At 42.9% G+C, this 21,565-nt stretch overlaps 5 long non-coding RNA genes and 3 other non-coding genes across 14 annotated transcripts; 2 read left to right on the top strand and 6 right to left on the bottom strand.

Moving 5' to 3' along the window:
• Nucleotides 1–662: 662 nt before the first annotated feature.
• Nucleotides 663–6,622, bottom strand: LOC144995152 (uncharacterized). Of its 3 annotated transcripts, none has more exons than XR_013658804.1 (5): nt 6,241–6,577; nt 5,098–5,175; nt 4,598–4,670; nt 4,442–4,522; nt 663–922 (listed from the first exon to the last, which is right to left on the bottom strand). It is a non-coding gene; the product is annotated as an uncharacterized LOC144995152 (long non-coding RNA). The 3 variants fall into 3 exon arrangements; XR_013658805.1 differs by lacking the exon at nt 663–922 and adding an exon at nt 2,585–2,852 and having other exon boundaries at nt 4,598–4,837; nt 6,241–6,622; XR_013658803.1 differs by lacking the exon at nt 663–922 and adding an exon at nt 2,585–2,852.
• On the top strand, nt 1,752–2,520 carry LOC144995163 (uncharacterized). The gene is made up of 2 exons (XR_013658826.1): nt 1,752–1,938; nt 2,012–2,520. It is a non-coding gene; the product is annotated as an uncharacterized LOC144995163 (long non-coding RNA).
• LOC144995720 (U6 spliceosomal RNA) lies at nt 4,087–4,192 on the bottom strand. Its single transcript, XR_013659229.1, has one exon. It is a non-coding gene; the product is annotated as a U6 spliceosomal RNA (small nuclear RNA).
• A 1,290-nt stretch (nt 6,623–7,912) lies between the features above and the next one.
• On the bottom strand, nt 7,913–13,870 carry LOC144995156 (uncharacterized). 3 transcript variants are annotated; one of them, XR_013658815.1, is made up of 5 exons: nt 13,491–13,702; nt 12,348–12,425; nt 11,848–11,920; nt 11,692–11,772; nt 7,913–8,172 (listed from the first exon to the last, which is right to left on the bottom strand). It is a non-coding gene; the product is annotated as an uncharacterized LOC144995156 (long non-coding RNA). The 3 variants fall into 3 exon arrangements; XR_013658816.1 differs by lacking the exon at nt 7,913–8,172 and adding an exon at nt 9,835–10,102 and having other exon boundaries at nt 11,848–12,087; nt 13,491–13,870; XR_013658814.1 differs by lacking the exon at nt 7,913–8,172 and adding an exon at nt 9,835–10,102 and having other exon boundaries at nt 13,491–13,738.
• Nucleotides 9,002–9,770, top strand: LOC144995162 (uncharacterized). The gene is made up of 2 exons (XR_013658825.1): nt 9,002–9,188; nt 9,262–9,770. It is a non-coding gene; the product is annotated as an uncharacterized LOC144995162 (long non-coding RNA).
• Nucleotides 11,337–11,442, bottom strand: LOC144995700 (U6 spliceosomal RNA). Its single transcript, XR_013659212.1, has one exon. It is a non-coding gene; the product is annotated as a U6 spliceosomal RNA (small nuclear RNA).
• Nucleotides 13,871–15,164: 1,294 nt separating the features above from the next.
• Nucleotides 15,165–21,127, bottom strand: LOC144995150 (uncharacterized). Of its 3 annotated transcripts, none has more exons than XR_013658801.1 (5): nt 20,743–21,127; nt 19,600–19,677; nt 19,100–19,339; nt 18,944–19,024; nt 15,165–17,354 (listed from the first exon to the last, which is right to left on the bottom strand). It is a non-coding gene; the product is annotated as an uncharacterized LOC144995150 (long non-coding RNA). The 3 variants fall into 3 exon arrangements; XR_013658802.1 differs by having other exon boundaries at nt 15,165–15,424; nt 19,100–19,172; nt 20,743–20,954; XR_013658800.1 differs by having other exon boundaries at nt 17,087–17,354; nt 19,100–19,172; nt 20,743–20,954.
• Nucleotides 18,589–18,694, bottom strand: LOC144995716 (U6 spliceosomal RNA). The gene has a single exon (XR_013659225.1). It is a non-coding gene; the product is annotated as a U6 spliceosomal RNA (small nuclear RNA).
• Nucleotides 21,128–21,565: the final 438 nt, after the last annotated feature.

Here is a 21,565-nt window from a genome sequence, read left to right on the forward strand (position 1 = left end):
AGACGGCGTGTCCAAGACATCTGCCTTGTTTTGGGTACCAACTCAGATTCACTATGTTTGCACTACTGCTGACACAGTTCAGTCCTAAAGGTCTCTCAACGTTTGTCTTGTAGGAGTGGGGGCAGCTGCCTGGTGGTTCGACTTGACATTTGGTACCTGATGCGCCGCTTTGCCTCAGGTGTCACCACTGAGAGCCACCAGCTCCATCCCACCTTCATGAGGCAGCTGTCTCACTGCATCTTCCAGGTGGACCCCGGAGGAGCCCGCCGTCTGACTCAGGCTAAGCGGTCCCAGCTGGAGGGGGAGCACGGGATGGAAGGGGACAGAAGGAGGAAAGCGGCAGAAGCACCAGAGGAAGGCCTTCCACCAGCCACAAAAGTCCGCCGACAGGTTGTGCAGTACACCTGCAGAAAGTGTGGCCAGCCCAAAAGGCTAGACACTGGCCACACACGCATGTCTGGGCTGTCGTACTGCGCAAGTGTGGGCGGGAAAAGTGTGGAGGAGCGGAGGGAACAGATGAAATGGGAACAGGAACAATGAAGACCTTCAAAAATATATCTATATTTTTTTATTTCACACATAAATATTTTTTGTTGCAAAGCTTGTGTTATTTAGTTTTATTAAACAGGTAGTACTTTGGCTAAAAATGAGTTTCCATGAAGGTTTGTCACAACATAGTTTATTGAAACAGAACAGGATGTGAAGAAGAACTCTAACTTGTAATTTATGGAATGAATAAACATAAAACTTTGCAATAAATCTAGACAGATGAGCTGCATTTCCAAACTATAAATGATGTTTCTTTAGCAAAACACCAGCAGAGATGAAAACATCTGATTAACACTAAAAAAAGAGTCTTCCTGAGGAATTGTAGCTCCATCTTCTCTCATCCCTTCAGGCAGCTTCAGGTTGCTGAATAAATCTGAAAAAGAAGCACAAACAACACAAATTGTTCACACAGAACAACACAAACTGTTCACACAAAGGCTTCACATCACTTTGAGGCTCTGATTGTGTCTTAGGCCAGACAAGGCAGCTCAATCCAACACCTGTCACCCTCAGAGTTACATCACGTGTCCCTTTAATTCACACTTTTTCACCACTGAAATCATTTCAGACAACTTTGTGATAATTTTACACATGTTTCTGTAAATTGACACAATTGTAATGTCTTTTGTTGTGATTGCCCAAGGCGGGGCTCGAACTCACGAGCTCGTGCACGGCAGCAAGAGGCCCGTCTTCTCCCCTCTTCCCCCCACAGAGAAGAATGAGCAACATCCGCCGCGCCCACTTTTCTCTGTTCCGATTGTTCCAATTTCTCAACCAATCAGATGGCAGCATTTGTTCCAATTTCAAGTATCAAACTTTGGGCGTCCAATCAGAGAGCCGGATTTGTTCCAATTTCTCGATCCCGCCCCCCGGCTTTTACTGTCATGCCTGCCGTCTTCCTGGTTGGACGCAAGTGCTGTTTTTCCTTTGATTTAACGAGAAATCGACGGGTTGAAGTGCTGAAATGATATTGATGTGTTGTGGAAAAGTTTCTTCCCTTTTCTGTGGCGTGTTTTTGGTAAAAGATGCTCTAATAGATTGTAAAACTGTGGCTTTCTGTTTTGTTTTCTCTCTTTCTGGACCCTTAATTGTATGTGGTTCACATTCTGGGTAAGTTATGTCAACATATGCCGATGCACGGATTATAAAACGATTATAAGGCTGCAAATAAGATTCTAGGGCTCATTTCACGACTTTTAAAGGTTTATAAAGGAAGAATGGTGGACCTGCAATGATGCTTTCCTCTGGAAGGACTTTTTAGACCCACAAGGAGGAAGAACTCTTCCTTTCCTGGGAAGGAGAGTCTCCCACAGTTCTGTGGAACCCCAGGCTGATGGCTCAGACTGGACTTCAGCTGTTTCTGCTGAACCAGAGGACCCTGTCACAGTGGTGAGAGCTCCAACTTCTGCAGTCTGTATCTTGTATCTGTTCCTAAAATCCCAGCACCTCTCTGTGTCTCCAGGTTCTCCAGTCGGCAAAAAAATGGGAGAGGGCTGTGCAGGAGCAGGAAGCTGGAGTCCTTCCTGCTGCTGCCGCTGCTGTTTCCCTGCAGCTAAAGGGCTGTCATTGGTTCAGGTGGGACAGCCCTACGACGACAAGATGCCAGAGGAGAAGACGCCTCTGCAGCAACACGTTCCAATGATGAATCCTAGCCGCCCCTGAGGCTCCACCACCATCACCTCCTCCTCCTCCTGAGCGTGTGCCCAGGACCACCGCCTTCAGGAGGAGGAAAGTGTTGGAGGCAGCAGCTGCAGCACCAGAGCAAGACCTTCCAGCAGGGACAGAAGTCCGCCGACAGGTTGTGCAGACCACCTGCAGAAACGGATTTCTGGGACGCCTAACTGCGCAGCTGCAGACGGGAAGAGTGTGGAGGAATGGAGGGAAGAAATGAAAAGATCCAAGGACCATTTAAGACTATTGAAAAACCTATTTTACATTTTATGGATTGAAAAATAAATCAAATGTTGGTAAGGTTGTGTTCTGTTCTTTCATTTGAACAGGTAGGGATTTGGCTAAAAATGAGTTTCCATGAAGGTTTGTCACAACATGGTTTATTGAAACAGAACAGGATGTGAAGAAGAACTCTACAGAAGTCATTCTAACTTATGGAATGAATAAACATAAAACTTTGCAATAAATCTAGACAGATGAGCTGCATTTCCAAACTAGAAATGATGTTTTTTTTTAGCAAAACACCAGCAGAGATGAAAACATCTGATTAACACTAAAAAAAGAGTCTTCCTGAGGAATTGTAGCTCCATCTTCTCTCGTCCCTTCAGGCAGCTTCAGGTTGCTGAATAAATCTGAAAAAGAAGCACAAAACAACACAAACTGTTCACACAGAACAACACAAACTGTTCACACAAAGGCTTCACATCACTTTGAGGCTCTGATTGTGTCTTAGGTCAGACAAGGCAGCTCAGTCCAACACCTGTCACCCTCAGAGTTACATCACGTGTCCCTTTAATTCACACAATGACACTTTTTCACCACTGAAATCATTTCAGACAACTTTGTGATTATTTTACAGAGACGAGTTTTTCCAAAATTGTTCTTTTTCCATTAGGTGAAATTACTGTTGCAAATCCAAATAGCGCAATTTCATAGTCAGCGGAAACGCCGCTGTTAATGATGTTGCCCTTTGACCTCGGGAAGAAACCGCCATCTTGAATTTTCAAAAAAAGCACTTTAGGACCAAAATTTGCTCCAGTACCGAATTTGACAATTTTTTAGCGATCGTCTCGTAACTTCTTGGGCATCATTGTCAAGCTACTGTGGAAAAAATGTCACAATTACAAGTTGAAGATTTGGACCTGGTGTCCGCGTGGCGAGCCAGCAAATGTGGCGCACTGTTATACCTCTTATGTTTTTCAATGGAATGCTGTGAAATTTGAATGCATGCATCCATGGCTGGAACTGAACATAATGAAGAACACTGGATATGGCCATATAAGGAATGTGGGCGCGGTTAGCAAAAAACATCTGTTGCTAAGGACATCCAAAAGTTTACTTTTTCTGATCCGTCTGAAACTGACATTGTTCTGTTCGTTATTCCCTGGCAACCAAAACATAAGATGGTTGCTATGGAGATAAAATCAACAGAAAGCCGCCATTTAAAAAAAGAAAATGTGGATAGTCTATCGACTTATGATATGTAGCTCTTACTAATGGAGCAATGTGTTTTAGTGAGTGAGTTGATGATGCTGATCGCAATGCTAGCACTTTTAGCCACATCAGCATAACTCCCATAGTTAGCATGGTTAGTATATGCATTTTTTGGGCGGTGAGGGCGGCTGAGCTGCATGGAGGTGGGCAGCGATAGCGGAGGTGGTGCGTAGAAGCGGGTAGCGCCTACTGGCTATACAATGCCGCTTGCGGCTTTAATTTACATCTACAATTTTGTCTGCTGTGAGTTTTCCTGAAACTTTTACTATGAACTCTATTAAAATTTGTCTGATATTAGCTTGATGTGTCACATTAAGGGCTATGTTTATTAAAACAAGGACACACAGATGGGTGAAATTGTTTTTTAAAAGAGAGAATGAGGAACGCTTCACGAATTTGCGTGTCATCCTTGCGCAGGGGCCATGCTAATCTTCTCTGTATCGTTCCAATTTTAGTAGATGCACTAGAGAACTAGTGCAAGGAGCTCCTCTCTGTCACTTCTTTTTCAACCGCTCTTTCCTTTGCTCTTTACATCCCACAGGTGTGTCCTGACACAACGCTGTGGACTTTATAGGAGGCCACAATCAATAGAAACTCTGGAAAGACAAAATCTTTTGGATGTCATGAAACCACATCTTTTCAGATACAACTTTTCCATTCAATCTTTCACTACATTTGGGTCTGAAATGCTTCATTTATGTTTTTGTTTGTTTGTTTGTTTGTTTACCTCATTGTTCTTCAGAGGCATGCTGGGAGAGAGACGGGGGCTGTGTGATGTCAAACCAGCGTGACTGGATTGCTGGAAACACTGAAACAAAAAGCAGAGCCATTACCCCTCCTCTCCAACCCCAGATGGAGGATCTGTGAACCTTTAACAACCCACCAGCAGCTCCAACCAACCCCCGTGTGCTGATGGTTATACACACAGGGGTGGAGACGCTCTTTAGGACAAGGATCTGTGTGGAGAAAAAGAAAACTGGTCTGATGGCGTCAGACTGACGTCATTCTGCTGCTGTCTTCAAGCAGGAAGCCAGAGCGACGACGACTCGCTGCAGAAAAATCAGCTCAGACGAGAGTCTGTGCTTCTGCTTCCAGCAACAGGACGGACAGAACCCACATGGACCTAAATTCAATAAGAAGAACCCATCAAAGACCAGGATTATACACTTTCATTGGTGCGGAGACGATCCTGAGTGGCTTGCTTCCCTGTTGAGAGCCTGTCGGCTCCTGGTTGAACTAAATTCTGACCATTTCCTGCTTTTTCTCCAATATGCTGCCTCTGAAATTCTTTAAATACATTGTGAGCATCTGTGAGGTAAAATTCTACTTCAAAAATCCTGTTTCTAAACACAAAGATACAGTCATGTTTAATGCAGAAAATACCTGCTGTAGATCTGCCACATGGTGCCGCTGTTTCACCGCTCCACCTGGAGATTCATTACATGGAAGCGTTGCATTCAACTAAAATAAAGAAACGGTGGATCTTCATTATATTTATTCTGTGGAATTTTGTTCCAGTATTTCAAGAACTATAAAGGCAAATAACTTCATTTGCTCATCAAACATATAAGATGAGCTGCAATTAGAAGTTGAGAATGTGTTCGTGTCACAGACACATCCGGTCACCGGTCTGCTTTGTTTTTTTCATACTAACTTTATCCACAAACATGACGTTGGATATAGTTCTATTGACTAGTGTAAACTTTTTATTTGTGTCTGTGGTGAAGCAGAAAACGAGTCACAGCCTGAGTTTACTTCGATGTGAAGCTACAGAGGCAGACGGGGACCGTCAATAAAGTACACCAAAACACCCCAGACAAACAATAGCAGTTTCTCAGTAAGTCAACATAAATAACCTCTAAAACATTACAAGTACTCACTATTGTTCAAACAAACTCCACATAAATCCATACTATTACTTTATTACTGCTTTTCTTAGAGTGAACCAGCGTGTTGGAGTCACCCAAGTTGTAGACGTGTCCTTATCACCTCGCTTTAGGACAACTGCCGTAGTCCTAAAAAAACAGTGATCAAATGATCAAATAACTGGACCTTTTCTACGCGCTTTCTGGCCGTCCAAATGCAGAGAAATTGACGACAAACACCCACAGTCAGCAATAAATAAGAAGTTTAACGTTATTTACTGGAACGGAATGGAAATTTGGTGAAATTAGCGGGCCAGAAACTACTTTCAAATCCGCCATTTATTTAGATTAGAGCTTTGAACGTTAGCAACAATTAAATTTGTTTTTGTTTTCTACTAATAACACATCATTAAACTGTGTTTTCGACAAGACGAGCAACACATCTATTCCGTTATCTCACGAAAGCAGTAGTTATAATCTCGTAATATCGACTTAAATCACTCCAGAAAGTGAACTAATTGAGCAAACACGGCGGCCGTCGTCTTTCGTTTCCCTAAAAGCTTTGAACAATTTCTTTGATCTTAACCGCCACGCATGAGCTGCTCGTCTTCTCATGATTGTCGCATGTGTGAAGCTCAGAAAGCAGAATTCTGCTCCTCACCGTCGTTTGGACTCAGGTTGTTCGGGAGAAGTAGGACACGGAAGCACAAAAGCCGAACCCAGAGCGGTTCTGATCCGAACCTTTCACGCTGGAGTCCAGTAGGTGACTAGTCCGAGACATTCAGGGAACGTCCGAAAAAGAAAATCTCCCTCGAAAAAGTTTAGCAATTTAAAAAACAATAAAGAAAGCACAAGTAGGATTTGGTTTATCTATAAATGGAGACCCCCCCCCCACCACCACCACTATAAAATCTTACTTAAATAAGTAAGATAATAAACAAAAAAATGAGGTTTTTAAAGACAACACAAACACAGTAAAAACATTGATTTCCACCTTTACTGAATGTCTGTGAATCTATCAAGCTTCTGCTTTGTGTTCAACCTTTGAACCTGATTGATGAACTCTTTCTTTGCTTCAGAACCATCATGTTGTGGATTAGCTTTCAAAGTACAGCGTCTGTTAAAAATCTGTTCTATTTTTATTGATTCTCAAAGTTAGAATCTTGAACAGTTCTTCTTCCTCACATCCTGCACTTTAAAATGTGTCAATAAGCTACATTTAGTGTCAAACCTACATAAAATGTTGATTTTGCACAAATCGTTACAGCTTCAAGAAAAACTGCAGAACACGAAATGTCTGTGAAATTGTATCTATTTTTCAATCCAATAAACTTTTATCACCTTTCAGTCTTTTGTTTCCTATTCTTCCTCCACACGTTTCCTACTGACAGCTGCACATTATAGGAGACACCAGCATTGCATGTGTGGCCACACCTTCTGATGGAAAATGTGTCCATGATGGAGGCCCTCTCTAAAATACAGAAGCTGCTGCTTCGGCTTTCTTCCTCTTCTGATGATGAGGATGATAGCAGGAGCAGCTTCTCTGACTTCAGTATCTTCTAGTCGCAGTGTTGTCCCACCTGAACAGAAGACAGTCCTATAGTCCTGTATGGACTCTCCAAGGTCCTCCCCCCAGCTCATCTACGTGGATCACGACTGCTGCTGCGGCAGAGACGGCGTGTCCAAGACATCTGCCTTGTTTTGGGTACCAACTCAGATTCACTATGTTTGCACTACTGCTGACACAGTTCAGTCCTAAAGGTCTCTCAACGTTTGTCTTGTAGGAGTGGGGGCAGCTGCCTGGTGGTTCGACTTGACATTTGGTACCTGATGCGCCGCTTTGCCTCAGGTGTCACCACTGAGAGCCACCAGCTCCATCCCACCTTCATGAGGCAGCTGTCTCACTGCATCTTCCAGGTGGACCCCGGAGGAGCCCGCCGTCTGACTCAGGCTAAGCGGTCCCAGCTGGAGGGGGAGCACGGGATGGAAGGGGACAGAAGGAGGAAAGCGGCAGAAGCACCAGAGGAAGGCCTTCCACCAGCCACAAAAGTCCGCCGACAGGTTGTGCAGTACACCTGCAGAAAGTGTGGCCAGCCCAAAAGGCTAGACACTGGCCACACACGCATGTCTGGGCTGTCGTACTGCGCAAGTGTGGGCGGGAAAAGTGTGGAGGAGCGGAGGGAACAGATGAAATGGGAACAGGAACAATGAAGACCTTCAAAAATATATCTATATTTTTTTATTTCACACATAAATATTTTTTGTTGCAAAGCTTGTGTTATTTAGTTTTATTAAACAGGTAGTACTTTGGCTAAAAATGAGTTTCCATGAAGGTTTGTCACAACATAGTTTATTGAAACAGAACAGGATGTGAAGAAGAACTCTAACTTGTAATTTATGGAATGAATAAACATAAAACTTTGCAATAAATCTAGACAGATGAGCTGCATTTCCAAACTATAAATGATGTTTCTTTAGCAAAACACCAGCAGAGATGAAAACATCTGATTAACACTAAAAAAAGAGTCTTCCTGAGGAATTGTAGCTCCATCTTCTCTCATCCCTTCAGGCAGCTTCAGGTTGCTGAATAAATCTGAAAAAGAAGCACAAACAACACAAATTGTTCACACAGAACAACACAAACTGTTCACACAAAGGCTTCACATCACTTTGAGGCTCTGATTGTGTCTTAGGCCAGACAAGGCAGCTCAATCCAACACCTGTCACCCTCAGAGTTACATCACGTGTCCCTTTAATTCACACTTTTTCACCACTGAAATCATTTCAGACAACTTTGTGATAATTTTACACATGTTTCTGTAAATTGACACAATTGTAATGTCTTTTGTTGTGATTGCCCAAGGCGGGGCTCGAACTCACGAGCTCGTGCACGGCAGCAAGAGGCCCGTCTTCTCCCCTCTTCCCCCCACAGAGAAGAATGAGCAACATCCGCCGCGCCCACTTTTCTCTGTTCCGATTGTTCCAATTTCTCAACCAATCAGATGGCAGCATTTGTTCCAATTTCAAGTATCAAACTTTGGGCGTCCAATCAGAGAGCCGGATTTGTTCCAATTTCTCGATCCCGCCCCCCGGCTTTTACTGTCATGCCTGCCGTCTTCCTGGTTGGACGTAAGTGCTGTTTTTCCTTTGATTTAACGAGAAATCGACGGGTTGAAGTGCTGAAATGATATTGATGTGTTGTGGAAAAGTTTCTTCCCTTTTCTGTGGCGTGTTTTTGGTAAAAGATGCTCTAATAGATTGTAAAACTGTGGCTTTCTGTTTTGTTTTCTCTCTTTCTGGACCCTTAATTGTATGTGGTTCACATTCTGGGTAAGTTATGTCAACATATGCCGATGCACGGATTATAAAACGATTATAAGGCTGCAAATAAGATTCTAGGGCTCATTTCACGACTTTTAAAGGTTTATAAAGGAAGAATGGTGGACCTGCAATGATGCTTTCCTCTGGAAGGACTTTTTAGACCCACAAGGAGGAAGAACTCTTCCTTTCCTGGGAAGGAGAGTCTCCCACAGTTCTGTGGAACCCCAGGCTGATGGCTCAGACTGGACTTCAGCTGTTTCTGCTGAACCAGAGGACCCTGTCACAGTGGTGAGAGCTCCAACTTCTGCAGTCTGTATCTTGTATCTGTTCCTAAAATCCCAGCACCTCTCTGTGTCTCCAGGTTCTCCAGTCGGCAAAAAAATGGGAGAGGGCTGTGCAGGAGCAGGAAGCTGGAGTCCTTCCTGCTGCTGCCGCTGCTGTTTCCCTGCAGCTAAAGGGCTGTCATTGGTTCAGGTGGGACAGCCCTACGACGACAAGATGCCAGAGGAGAAGACGCCTCTGCAGCAACACGTTCCAATGATGAATCCTAGCCGCCCCTGAGGCTCCACCACCATCACCTCCTCCTCCTCCTGAGCGTGTGCCCAGGACCACCGCCTTCAGGAGGAGGAAAGTGTTGGAGGCAGCAGCTGCAGCACCAGAGCAAGACCTTCCAGCAGGGACAGAAGTCCGCCGACAGGTTGTGCAGACCACCTGCAGAAACGGATTTCTCGGACGCCTAACTGCGCAGCTGCAGACGGGAAGAGTGTGGAGGAATGGAGGGAAGAAATGAAAAGATCCAAGGACCATTTAAGACTATTGAAAAACCTATTTTACATGTTATGGATTGAAAAATAAATCAAATGTTGGTAAGGTTGTGTTCTGTTCTTTCATTTGAACAGGTAGGGATTTGGCTAAAAATGAGTTTCCATGAAGGTTTGTCACAACATGGTTTATTGAAACAGAACAGGATGTGAAGAAGAACTCTACAGAAGTCATTCTAACTTATGGAATGAATAAACATAAAACTTTGCAATAAATCTAGACAGATGAGCTGCATTTCCAAACTAGAAATGATGTTTTTTTTTAGCAAAACACCAGCAGAGATGAAAACATCTGATTAACACTAAAAAAAGAGTCTTCCTGAGGAATTGTAGCTCCATCTTCTCTCGTCCCTTCAGGCAGCTTCAGGTTGCTGAATAAATCTGAAAAAGAAGCACAAAACAACACAAACTGTTCACACAGAACAACACAAACTGTTCACACAAAGGCTTCACATCACTTTGAGGCTCTGATTGTGTCTTAGGTCAGACAAGGCAGCTCAGTCCAACACCTGTCACCCTCAGAGTTACATCACGTGTCCCTTTAATTCACACAATGACACTTTTTCACCACTGAAATCATTTCAGACAACTTTGTGATTATTTTACAGAGACGAGTTTTTCCAAAATTGTTCTTTTTCCATTAGGTGAAATTACTGTTGCAAATCCAAATAGCGCAATTTCATAGTCAGCGGAAACGCCGCTGTTAATGATGTTGCCCTTTGACCTCGGGAAGAAACCGCCATCTTGAATTTTCAAAAAAAGCACTTTAGGACCAAAATTTGCTCCAGTACCGAATTTGACAATTTTTTAGCGATCGTCTCGTAACTTCTTGGGCATCATTGTCAAGCTACTGTGGAAAAAATGTCACAATTACAAGTTGAAGATTTGGACCTGGTGTCCGCGTGGCGAGCCAGCAAATGTGGCGCACTGTTATACCTCTTATGTTTTTCAATGGAATGCTGTGAAATTTGAATGCATGCATCCATGGCTGGAACTGAACATAATGAAGAACACTGGATATGGCCATATAAGGAATGTGGGCGCGGTTAGCAAAAAACATCTGTTGCTAAGGACATCCAAAAGTTTACTTTTTCTGATCCGTCTGAAACTGACATTGTTCTGTTCGTTATTCCCTGGCAACCAAAACATAAGATGGTTGCTATGGAGATAAAATCAACAGAAAGCCGCCATTTAAAAAAAGAAAATGTGGATAGTCTATCGACTTATGATATGTAGCTCTTACTAATGGAGCAATGTGTTTTAGTGAGTGAGTTGATGATGCTGATCGCAATGCTAGCACTTTTAGCCACATCAGCATAACTCCCATAGTTAGCATGGTTAGTATATGCATTTTTTGGGCGGTGAGGGCGGCTGAGCTGCATGGAGGTGGGCAGCGATAGCGGAGGTGGTGCGTAGAAGCGGGTAGCGCCTACTGGCTATACAATGCCGCTTGCGGCTTTAATTTACATCTACAATTTTGTCTGCTGTGAGTTTTCCTGAAACTTTTACTATGAACTCTATTAAAATTTGTCTGATATTAGCTTGATGTGTCACATTAAGGGCTATGTTTATTAAAACAAGGACACACAGATGGGTGAAATTGTTTTTTAAAAGAGAAAATGAGGAACGCTTCACGAATTTGCGTGTCATCCTTGCGCAGGGGCCATGCTAATCTTCTCTGTATCGTTCCAATTTTAGTAGATGCACTAGAGAACTAGTGCAAGGAGCTCCTCTCTGTCACTTCTTTTTCAACCGCTCTTTCCTTTGCTCTTTACATCCCACAGGTGTGTCCTGACACAACGCTGTGGACTTTATAGGAGGCCACAATCAATAGAAACTCTGGAAAGACAAAATCTTTTGGATGTCATGAAACCACATCTTTTCAGATACAACTTTTCCATTCAATCTTTCACTACATTTGGGTCTGAAATGCTTCATTTATGTTTTTGTTTGTTTGTTTGTTTGTTTACCTCATTGTTCTTCAGAGGCATGCTGGGAGAGAGACGGGGGCTGTGTGATGTCAAACCAGCGTGACTGGATTGCTGGAAACACTGAAACAAAAAGCAGAGTCATTACCCCTCCTCTCCAACCCCAGATGGAGGATCTGTGAACCTTTAACAACCCACCAGCAGCTCCAACCAACCCCCGTGTGCTGATGGTTATACACACAGGGGTGGAGACGCTCTTTAGGACAAGGATCTGTGTGGAGAAAAAGAAAACTGGTCTGATGGCGTCAGACTGACGTCATTCTGCTGCTGTCTTCAAGCAGGAAGCCAGAGCGACGACGACTCGCTGCAGAAAAATCAGCTCAGACGAGAGTCTGTGCTTCTGCTTCCAGCAACAGGACGGACAGAACCCACATGGACCTAAATTCAATAAGAAGAACCCATCAAAGACCAGGATTATACACTTTCATTGGTGCGGAGACGATCCTGAGTGGCTTGCTTCCCTGTTGAGAGCCTGTCGGCTCCTGGTTGAACTAAATTCTGACCATTTCCTGCTTTTTCTCCAATATGCTGCCTCTGAAATTCTTTAAATACATTGTGAGCACCTGTGAGGTAAAATTCTACTTCAAAAATCCTGTTTCTAAACACAAAGATCCAGTCATGTTTAATGCAGAAAATACCTGCTGTAGATCTGCCACATGGTGCCGCTGTTTCACCGCTCCACCTGGAGATTCATTACATGGAAGCGTTGCATTCAACTAAAATAAAGAAACGGTGGATCTTCATTATATTTATTCTGTGGAATTTTGTTCCAGTATTTCAAGAACTATAAAGGCAAATAACTTCATTTGCTCATCAAACATATAAGATGAGCTGCAATTAGAAGTTGAGAATGTGTTCGTGTCACAGACACATCCGGTCACCGGTCTGCTTTGTTTTTTTCATACTAACTTTATCCACAAACATGACGTTGGATATAGTTCTATTGACTAGTGTAAACTTTTTATTTGTGTCTGTGGTGAAGCAGAAAACGAGTCACAGCCTGAGTTTACTTCGATGTGAAGCTACAGAGGCAGACGGGGACCGTCAATAAAGTACACCAAAACACCCCAGACAAACAATAGCAGTTTCTCAGTAAGTCAACATAAATAACCTCTAAAACATTACAAGTACTCACTATTGTTCAAACAAACTCCACATAAATCCATACTATTACTTTATTACTGCTTTTCTTAGAGTGAACCAGCGTGTTGGAGTCACCCAAGTTGTAGACGTGTCCTTATCACCTCGCTTTAGGACAACTGCCGTAGTCCTAAAAAAACAGTGATCAAATGATCAAATAACTGGACCTTTTCTACGCGCTTTCTGGCCGTCCAAATGCAGAGAAATTGACGACAAACACCCACAGTCAGCAATAAATAAGAAGTTTAACGTTATTTACTGGAACGGAATGGAAATTTGGTGAAATTAGCGGGCCAGAAACTACTTTCAAATCCGCCATTTATTTAGATTAGAGCTTTGAACGTTAGCAACAATTAAATTTGTTTTTGTTTTCTACTAATAACACATCATTAAACTGTGTTTTCGACAAGACGAGCAACACATCTATTCCGTTATCTCACGAAAGCAGTAGTTATAATCTCGTAATATCGACTTAAATCACTCCAGAAAGTGAACTAATTGAGCAAACACGGCGGCCGTCGTCTTTCGTTTCCCTAAAAGCTTTGAACAATTTCTTTGATCTTAACCGCCACGCATGAGCTGCTCGTCTTCTCATGATTGTCGCATGTGTGAAGCTCAGAAAGCAGAATTCTGCTCCTCACCGTCGTTTGGACTCAGGTTGTTCGGGAGAAGTAGGACACGGAAGCACAAAAGCCGAACCCAGAGCGGTTCTGATCCGAACCTTTCACGCTGGAGTCCAGTAGGTGACTAGTCCGAGACATTCAGGGAACGTCCGAAAAAGAAAATCTCCCTCGAAAAAGTTTAGCAATTTAAAAAACAATAAAGAAAGCACAAGTAGGATTTGGTTTATCTATAAATGGAGACCCCCCCCCCCCACCACCACCACTATAAAATCTTACTTAAATAAGTAAGATAATAAACAAAAAAATGAGGTTTTTAAAGACAACACAAACACAGTAAAAACATTGATTTCCACCTTTACTGAATGTCTGTGAATCTATCAAGCTTCTGCTTTGTGTTCAACCTTTGAACCTGATTGATGAACTCTTTCTTTGCTTCAGAACCATCATGTTGTGGATTAGCTTTCAAAGTACAGCGTCTGTTAAAAATCTGTTCTATTTTTATTGATTCTCAAAGTTAGAATCTTGAACAGTTCTTCTTCCTCACATCCTGCACTTTAAAATGTGTCAATAAGCTACATTTAGTGTCAAACCTACATAAAATGTTGATTTTGCACAAATCGTTACAGCTTCAAGAAAAACTGCAGAACACGAAATGTCTGTGAAATTGTATCTATTTTTCAATCCAATAAACTTTTATCACCTTTCAGTCTTTTGTTTCCTATTCTTCCTCCACACGTTTCCTACTGACAGCTGCACATTATAGGAGACACCAGCATTGCATGTGTGGCCACACCTTCTGATGGAAAATGTGTCCATGATGGAGGCCCTCTCTAAAATACAGAAGCTGCTGCTTCGGCTTTCTTCCTCTTCTGATGATGAGGATGATAGCAGGAGCAGCTTCTCTGACTTCAGTATCTTCTAGTCGCAGTGTTGTCCCACCTGAACAGAAGACAGTCCTATAGTCCTGTATGGACTCTCCAAGGTCCTCCCCCCAGCTCATCTACGTGGATCACGACTGCTGCTGCGGCAGAGACGGCGTGTCCAAGACATCTGCCTTGTTTTGGGTACCAACTCAGATTCACTATGTTTGCACTACTGCTGACACAGTTCAGTCCTAAAGGTCTCTCAACGTTTGTCTTGTAGGAGTGGGGGCAGCTGCCTGGTGGTTCGACTTGACATTTGGTACCTGATGCGCCGCTTTGCCTCAGGTGTCACCACTGAGAGCCACCAGCTCCATCCCACCTTCATGAGGCAGCTGTCTCACTGCATCTTCCAGGTGGACCCCGGAGGAGCCCGCCGTCTGACTCAGGCTAAGCGGTCCCAGCTGGAGGGGGAGCACGGGATGGAAGGGGACAGAAGGAGGAAAGCGGCAGAAGCACCAGAGGAAGGCCTTCCACCAGCCACAAAAGTCCGCCGACAGGTTGTGCAGTACACCTGCAGAAAGTGTGGCCAGCCCAAAAGGCTAGACACTGGCCACACACGCATGTCTGGGCTGTCGTACTGCGCAAGTGTGGGCGGGAAAAGTGTGGAGGAGCGGAGGGAACAGATGAAATGGGAACAGGAACAATGAAGACCTTCAAAAATATATCTATATTTTTTTATTTCACACATAAATATTTTTTGTTGCAAAGCTTGTGTTATTTAGTTTTATTAAACAGGTAGTACTTTGGCTAAAAATGAGTTTCCATGAAGGTTTGTCACAACATAGTTTATTGAAACAGAACAGGATGTGAAGAAGAACTCTAACTTGTAATTTATGGAATGAATAAACATAAAACTTTGCAATAAATCTAGACAGATGAGCTGCATTTCCAAACTATAAATGATGTTTCTTTAGCAAAACACCAGCAGAGATGAAAACATCTGATTAACACTAAAAAAAGAGTCTTCCTGAGGAATTGTAGCTCCATCTTCTCTCATCCCTTCAGGCAGCTTCAGGTTGCTGAATAAATCTGAAAAAGAAGCACAAACAACACAAATTGTTCACACAGAACAACACAAACTGTTCACACAAAGGCTTCACATCACTTTGAGGCTCTGATTGTGTCTTAGGCCAGACAAGGCAGCTCAATCCAACACCTGTCACCCTCAGAGTTACATCACGTGTCCCTTTAATTCACACTTTTTCACCACTGAAATCATTTCAGACAACTTTGTGATAATTTTACACATGTTTCTGTAAATTGACACAATTGTAATGTCTTTTGTTGTGATTGCCCAAGGCGGGGCTCGAACTCACGAGCTCGTGCACGGCAGCAAGAGGCCCGTCTTCTCCCCTCTTCCCCCCACAGAGAAGAATGAGCAACATCCGCCGCGCCCACTTTTCTCTGTTCCGATTGTTCCAATTTCTCAACCAATCAGATGGCAGCATTTGTTCCAATTTCAAGTATCAAACTTTGGGCGTCCAATCAGAGAGCCGGATTTGTTCCAATTTCTCGATCCCGCCCCCCGGCTTTTACTGTCATGCCTGCCGTCTTCCTGGTTGGACGTAAGTGCTGTTTTTCCTTTGATTTAACGAGAAATCGACGGGTTGAAGTGCTGAAATGATATTGATGTGTTGTGGAAAAGTTTCTTCCCTTTTCTGTGGCGTGTTTTTGGTAAAAGATGCTCTAATAGATTGTAAAACTGTGGCTTTCTGTTTTGTTTTCTCTCTTTCTGGACCCTTAATTGTATGTGGTTCACATTCTGGGTAAGTTATGTCAACATATGCCGATGCACGGATTATAAAACGATTATAAGGCTGCAAATAAGATTCTAGGGCTCATTTCACGACTTTTAAAGGTTTATAAAGGAAGAATGGTGGACCTGCAATGATGCTTTCCTCTGGAAGGACTTTTTAGACCCACAAGGAGGAAGAACTCTTCCTTTCCTGGGAAGGAGAGTCTCCCACAGTTCTGTGGAACCCCAGGCTGATGGCTCAGACTGGACTTCAGCTGTTTCTGCTGAACCAGAGGACCCTGTCACAGTGGTGAGAGCTCCAACTTCTGCAGTCTGTATCTTGTATCTGTTCCTAAAATCCCAGCACCTCTCTGTGTCTCCAGGTTCTCCAGTCGGCAAAAAAATGGGAGAGGGCTGTGCAGGAGCAGGAAGCTGGAGTCCTTCCTGCTGCTGCCGCTGCTGTTTCCCTGCAGCTAAAGGGCTGTCATTGGTTCAGGTGGGACAGCCCTACGACGACAAGATGCCAGAGGAGAAGACGCCTCTGCAGCAACACGTTCCAATGATGAATCCTAGCCGCCCCTGAGGCTCCACCACCATCACCTCCTCCTCCTCCTGAGCGTGTGCCCAGGACCACCGCCTTCAGGAGGAGGAAAGTGTTGGAGGCAGCAGCTGCAGCACCAGAGCAAGACCTTCCAGCAGGGACAGAAGTCCGCCGACAGGTTGTGCAGACCACCTGCAGAAACGGATTTCTGGGACGCCTAACTGCGCAGCTGCAGACGGGAAGAGTGTGGAGGAATGGAGGGAAGAAATGAAAAGATCCAAGGACCATTTAAGACTATTGAAAAACCTATTTTACATTTTATGGATTGAAAAATAAATCAAATGTTGGTAAGGTTGTGTTCTGTTCTTTCATTTGAACAGGTAGGGATTTGGCTAAAAATGAGTTTCCATGAAGGTTTGTCACAACATGGTTTATTGAAACAGAACAGGATGTGAAGAAGAACTCTACAGAAGTCATTCTAACTTATGGAATGAATAAACATAAAACTTTGCAATAAATCTAGACAGATGAGCTGCATTTCCAAACTAGAAATGATGTTTTTTTTTAGCAAAACACCAGCAGAGATGAAAACATCTGATTAACACTAAAAAAAGAGTCTTCCTGAGGAATTGTAGCTCCATCTTCTCTCGTCCCTTCAGGCAGCTTCAGGTTGCTGAATAAATCTGAAAAAGAAGCACAAAACAACACAAACTGTTCACACAGAACAACACAAACTGTTCACACAAAGGCTTCACATCACTTTGAGGCTCTGATTGTGTCTTAGGTCAGACAAGGCAGCTCAGTCCAACACCTGTCACCCTCAGAGTTACATCACGTGTCCCTTTAATTCACACAATGACACTTTTTCACCACTGAAATCATTTCAGACAACTTTGTGATTATTTTACAGAGACGAGTTTTTCCAAAATTGTTCTTTTTCCATTAGGTGAAATTACTGTTGCAAATCCAAATAGCGCAATTTCATAGTCAGCGGAAACGCCGCTGTTAATGATGTTGCCCTTTGACCTCGGGAAGAAACCGCCATCTTGAATTTTCAAAAAAAGCACTTTAGGACCAAAATTTGCTCCAGTACCGAATTTGACAATTTTTTAGCGATCGTCTCGTAACTTCTTGGGCATCATTGTCAAGCTACTGTGGAAAAAATGTCACAATTACAAGTTGAAGATTTGGACCTGGTGTCCGCGTGGCGAGCCAGCAAATGTGGCGCACTGTTATACCTCTTATGTTTTTCAATGGAATGCTGTGAAATTTGAATGCATGCATCCATGGCTGGAACTGAACATAATGAAGAACACTGGATATGGCCATATAAGGAATGTGGGCGCGGTTAGCAAAAAACATCTGTTGCTAAGGACATCCAAAAGTTTACTTTTTCTGATCCGTCTGAAACTGACATTGTTCTGTTCGTTATTCCCTGGCAACCAAAACATAAGATGGTTGCTATGGAGATAAAATCAACAGAAAGCCGCCATTTAAAAAAAGAAAATGTGGATAGTCTATCGACTTATGATATGTAGCTCTTACTAATGGAGCAATGTGTTTTAGTGAGTGAGTTGATGATGCTGATCGCAATGCTAGCACTTTTAGCCACATCAGCATAACTCCCATAGTTAGCATGGTTAGTATATGCATTTTTTGGGCGGTGAGGGCGGCTGAGCTGCATGGAGGTGGGCAGCGATAGCGGAGGTGGTGCGTAGAAGCGGGTAGCGCCTACTGGCTATACAATGCCGCTTGCGGCTTTAATTTACATCTACAATTTTGTCTGCTGTGAGTTTTCCTGAAACTTTTACTATGAACTCTATTAAAATTTGTCTGATATTAGCTTGATGTGTCACATTAAGGGCTATGTTTATTAAAACAAGGACACACAGATGGGTGAAATTGTTTTTTAAAAGAGAAAATGAGGAACGCTTCACGAATTTGCGTGTCATCCTTGCGCAGGGGCCATGCTAATCTTCTCTGTATCGTTCCAATTTTAGTAGATGCACTAGAGACCTAGTGCAAGGAGCTCCTCTCTGTCACTTCTTTTTCAACCGCTCTTTCCTTTGCTCTTTACATCCCACAGGTGTGTCCTGACACAACGCTGTGGACTTTATAGGAGGCCACAATCAATAGAAACTCTGGAAAGACAAAATCTTTTGGATGTCATGAAACCACATCTTTTCAGATACAACTTTTCCATTCAATCTTTCACTACATTTGGGTCTGAAATGCTTCATTTATGTTTTTGTTTGTTTGTTTGTTTGTTTACCTCATTGTTCTTCAGAGGCATGCTGGGAGAGAGACGGGGGCTGTGTGATGTCAAACCAGCGTGACTGGATTGCTGGAAACACTGAAACAAAAAGCAGAGCCATTACCCCTCCTCTCCAACCCCAGATGGAGGATCTGTGAACCTTTAACAACCCACCAGCAGCTCCAACCAACCCCCGTGTGCTGATGGTTATACACACAGGGGTGGAGACGCTCTTTAGGACAAGGATCTGTGTGGAGAAAAAGAAAACTGGTCTGATGGCGTCAGACTGACGTCATTCTGCTGCTGTCTTCAAGCAGGAAGCCAGAGCGACGACGACTCGCTGCAGAAAAATCAGCTCAGACGAGAGTCTGTGCTTCTGCTTCCAGCAACAGGACGGACAGAACCCACATGGACCTAAATTCAATAAGAAGAACCCATCAAAGACCAGGATTATACACTTTCATTGGTGCGGAGACGATCCTGAGTGGCTTGCTTCCCTGTTGAGAGCCTGTCGGCTCCTGGTTGAACTAAATTCTGACCATTTCCTGCTTTTTCTCCAATATGCTGCCTCTGAAATTCTTTAAATACATTGTGAGCATCTGTGAGGTAAAATTCTACTTCAAAAATCCTGTTTCTAAACACAAAGATACAGTCATGTTTAATGCAGAAAATACCTGCTGTAGATCTGCCACATGGTGCCGCTGTTTCACCGCTCCACCTGGAGATTCATTACATGGAAGCGTTGCATTCAACTAAAATAAAGAAACGGTGGATCTTCATTATATTTATTCTGTGGAATTTTGTTCCAGTATTTCAAGAACTATAAAGGCAAATAACTTCATTTGCTCATCAAACATATAAGATGAGCTGCAATTAGAAGTTGAGAATGTGTTCGTGTCACAGACACATCCGGTCACCGGTCTGCTTTGTTTTTTTCATACTAACTTTATCCACAAACATGACGTTGGATATAGTTCTATTGACTAGTGTAAACTTTTTATTTGTGTCTGTGGTGAAGCAGAAAACGAGTCACAGCCTGAGTTTACTTCGATGTGAAGCTACAGAGGCAGACGGGGACCGTCAATAAAGTACACCAAAACACCCCAGACAAACAATAGCAGTTTCTCAGTAAGTCAACATAAATAACCTCTAAAACATTACAAGTACTCACTATTGTTCAAACAAACTCCACATAAATCCATACTATTACTTTATTACTGCTTTTCTTAGAGTGAACCAGCGTGTTGGAGTCACCCAAGTTGTAGACGTGTCCTTATCACCTCGCTTTAGGACAACTGCCGTAGTCCTAAAAAAACAGTGATCAAATGATCAAATAACTGGACCTTTTCTACGCGCTTTCTGGCCGTCCAAATGCAGAGAAATTGACGACAAACACCCACAGTCAGCAATAAATAAGAAGTTTAACGTTATTTACTGGAACGGAATGGAAATTTGGTGAAATTAGCGGGCCAGAAACTACTTTCAAATCCGCCATTTATTTAGATTAGAGCTTTGAACGTTAGCAACAATTAAATTTGTTTTTGTTTTCTACTAATAACACATCATTAAACTGTGTTTTCGACAAGACGAGCAACACATCTATTCCGTTATCTCACGAAAGCAGTAGTTATAATCTCGTAATATCGACTTAAATCACTCCAGAAAGTGAACTAATTGAGCAAACACGGCGGCCGTCGTCTTTCGTTTCCCTAAAAGCTTTGAACAATTTCTTTGATCTTAACCGCCACGCATGAGCTGCTCGTCTTCTCATGATTGTCGCATGTGTGAAGCTCAGAAAGCAGAATTCTGCTCCTCACCGTCGTTTGGACTCAGGTTGTTCGGGAGAAGTAGGACACGGAAGCACAAAAGCCGAACCCAGAGCGGTTCTGATCCGAACCTTTCACGCTGGAGTCCAGTAGGTGACTAGTCCGAGACATTCAGGGAACGTCCGAAAAAGAAAATCTCCCTCGAAAAAGTTTAGCAATTTAAAAAACAATAAAGAAAGCACAAGTAGGATTTGGTTTATCTATAAATGGAGACCCCCCCCCCCCCCCCCACCACCACCACTATAAAATCTTACTTAAATAAGTAAGATAATAAACAAAAAAATGAGGTTTTTAAAGACAACACAAACACAGTAAAAACATTGATTTCCACCTTTACTGAATGTCTGTGAATCTATCAAGCTTCTGCTTTGTGTTCAACCTTTGAACCTGATTGATGAACTCTTTCTTTGCTTCAGAACCATCATGTTGTGGATTAGCTTTCAAAGTACAGCGTCTGTTAAAAATCTGTTCTATTTTTATTGATTCTCAAAGTTAGAATCTTGAACAGTTCTTCTTCCTCACATCCTGCACTTTAAAATGTGTCAATAAGCTACATTTAGTGTCAAACCTACATAAAATGTTGATTTTGCACAAATCGTTACAGCTTCAAGAAAAACTGCAGAACACGAAATGTCTGTGAAATTGTATCTATTTTTCAATCCAATAAACTTTTATCACCTTTCAGTCTTTTGTTTCCTATTCTTCCTCCACACGTTTCCTACTGACAGCTGCACATTATAGGAGACACCAGCATTGCATGTGTGGCCACACCTTCTGATGGAAAATGTGTCCATGATGGAGGCCCTCTCTAAAA

This window comes from Oryzias latipes, chromosome 11 (genome assembly GCF_053564925.1).
Source record: "Oryzias latipes strain Hd-rR chromosome 11, Olatipes_Hd-rR_3.1".
In the NCBI taxonomy this organism is placed as follows: Eukaryota; Metazoa; Chordata; class Actinopteri; order Beloniformes; family Adrianichthyidae; genus Oryzias; species Oryzias latipes.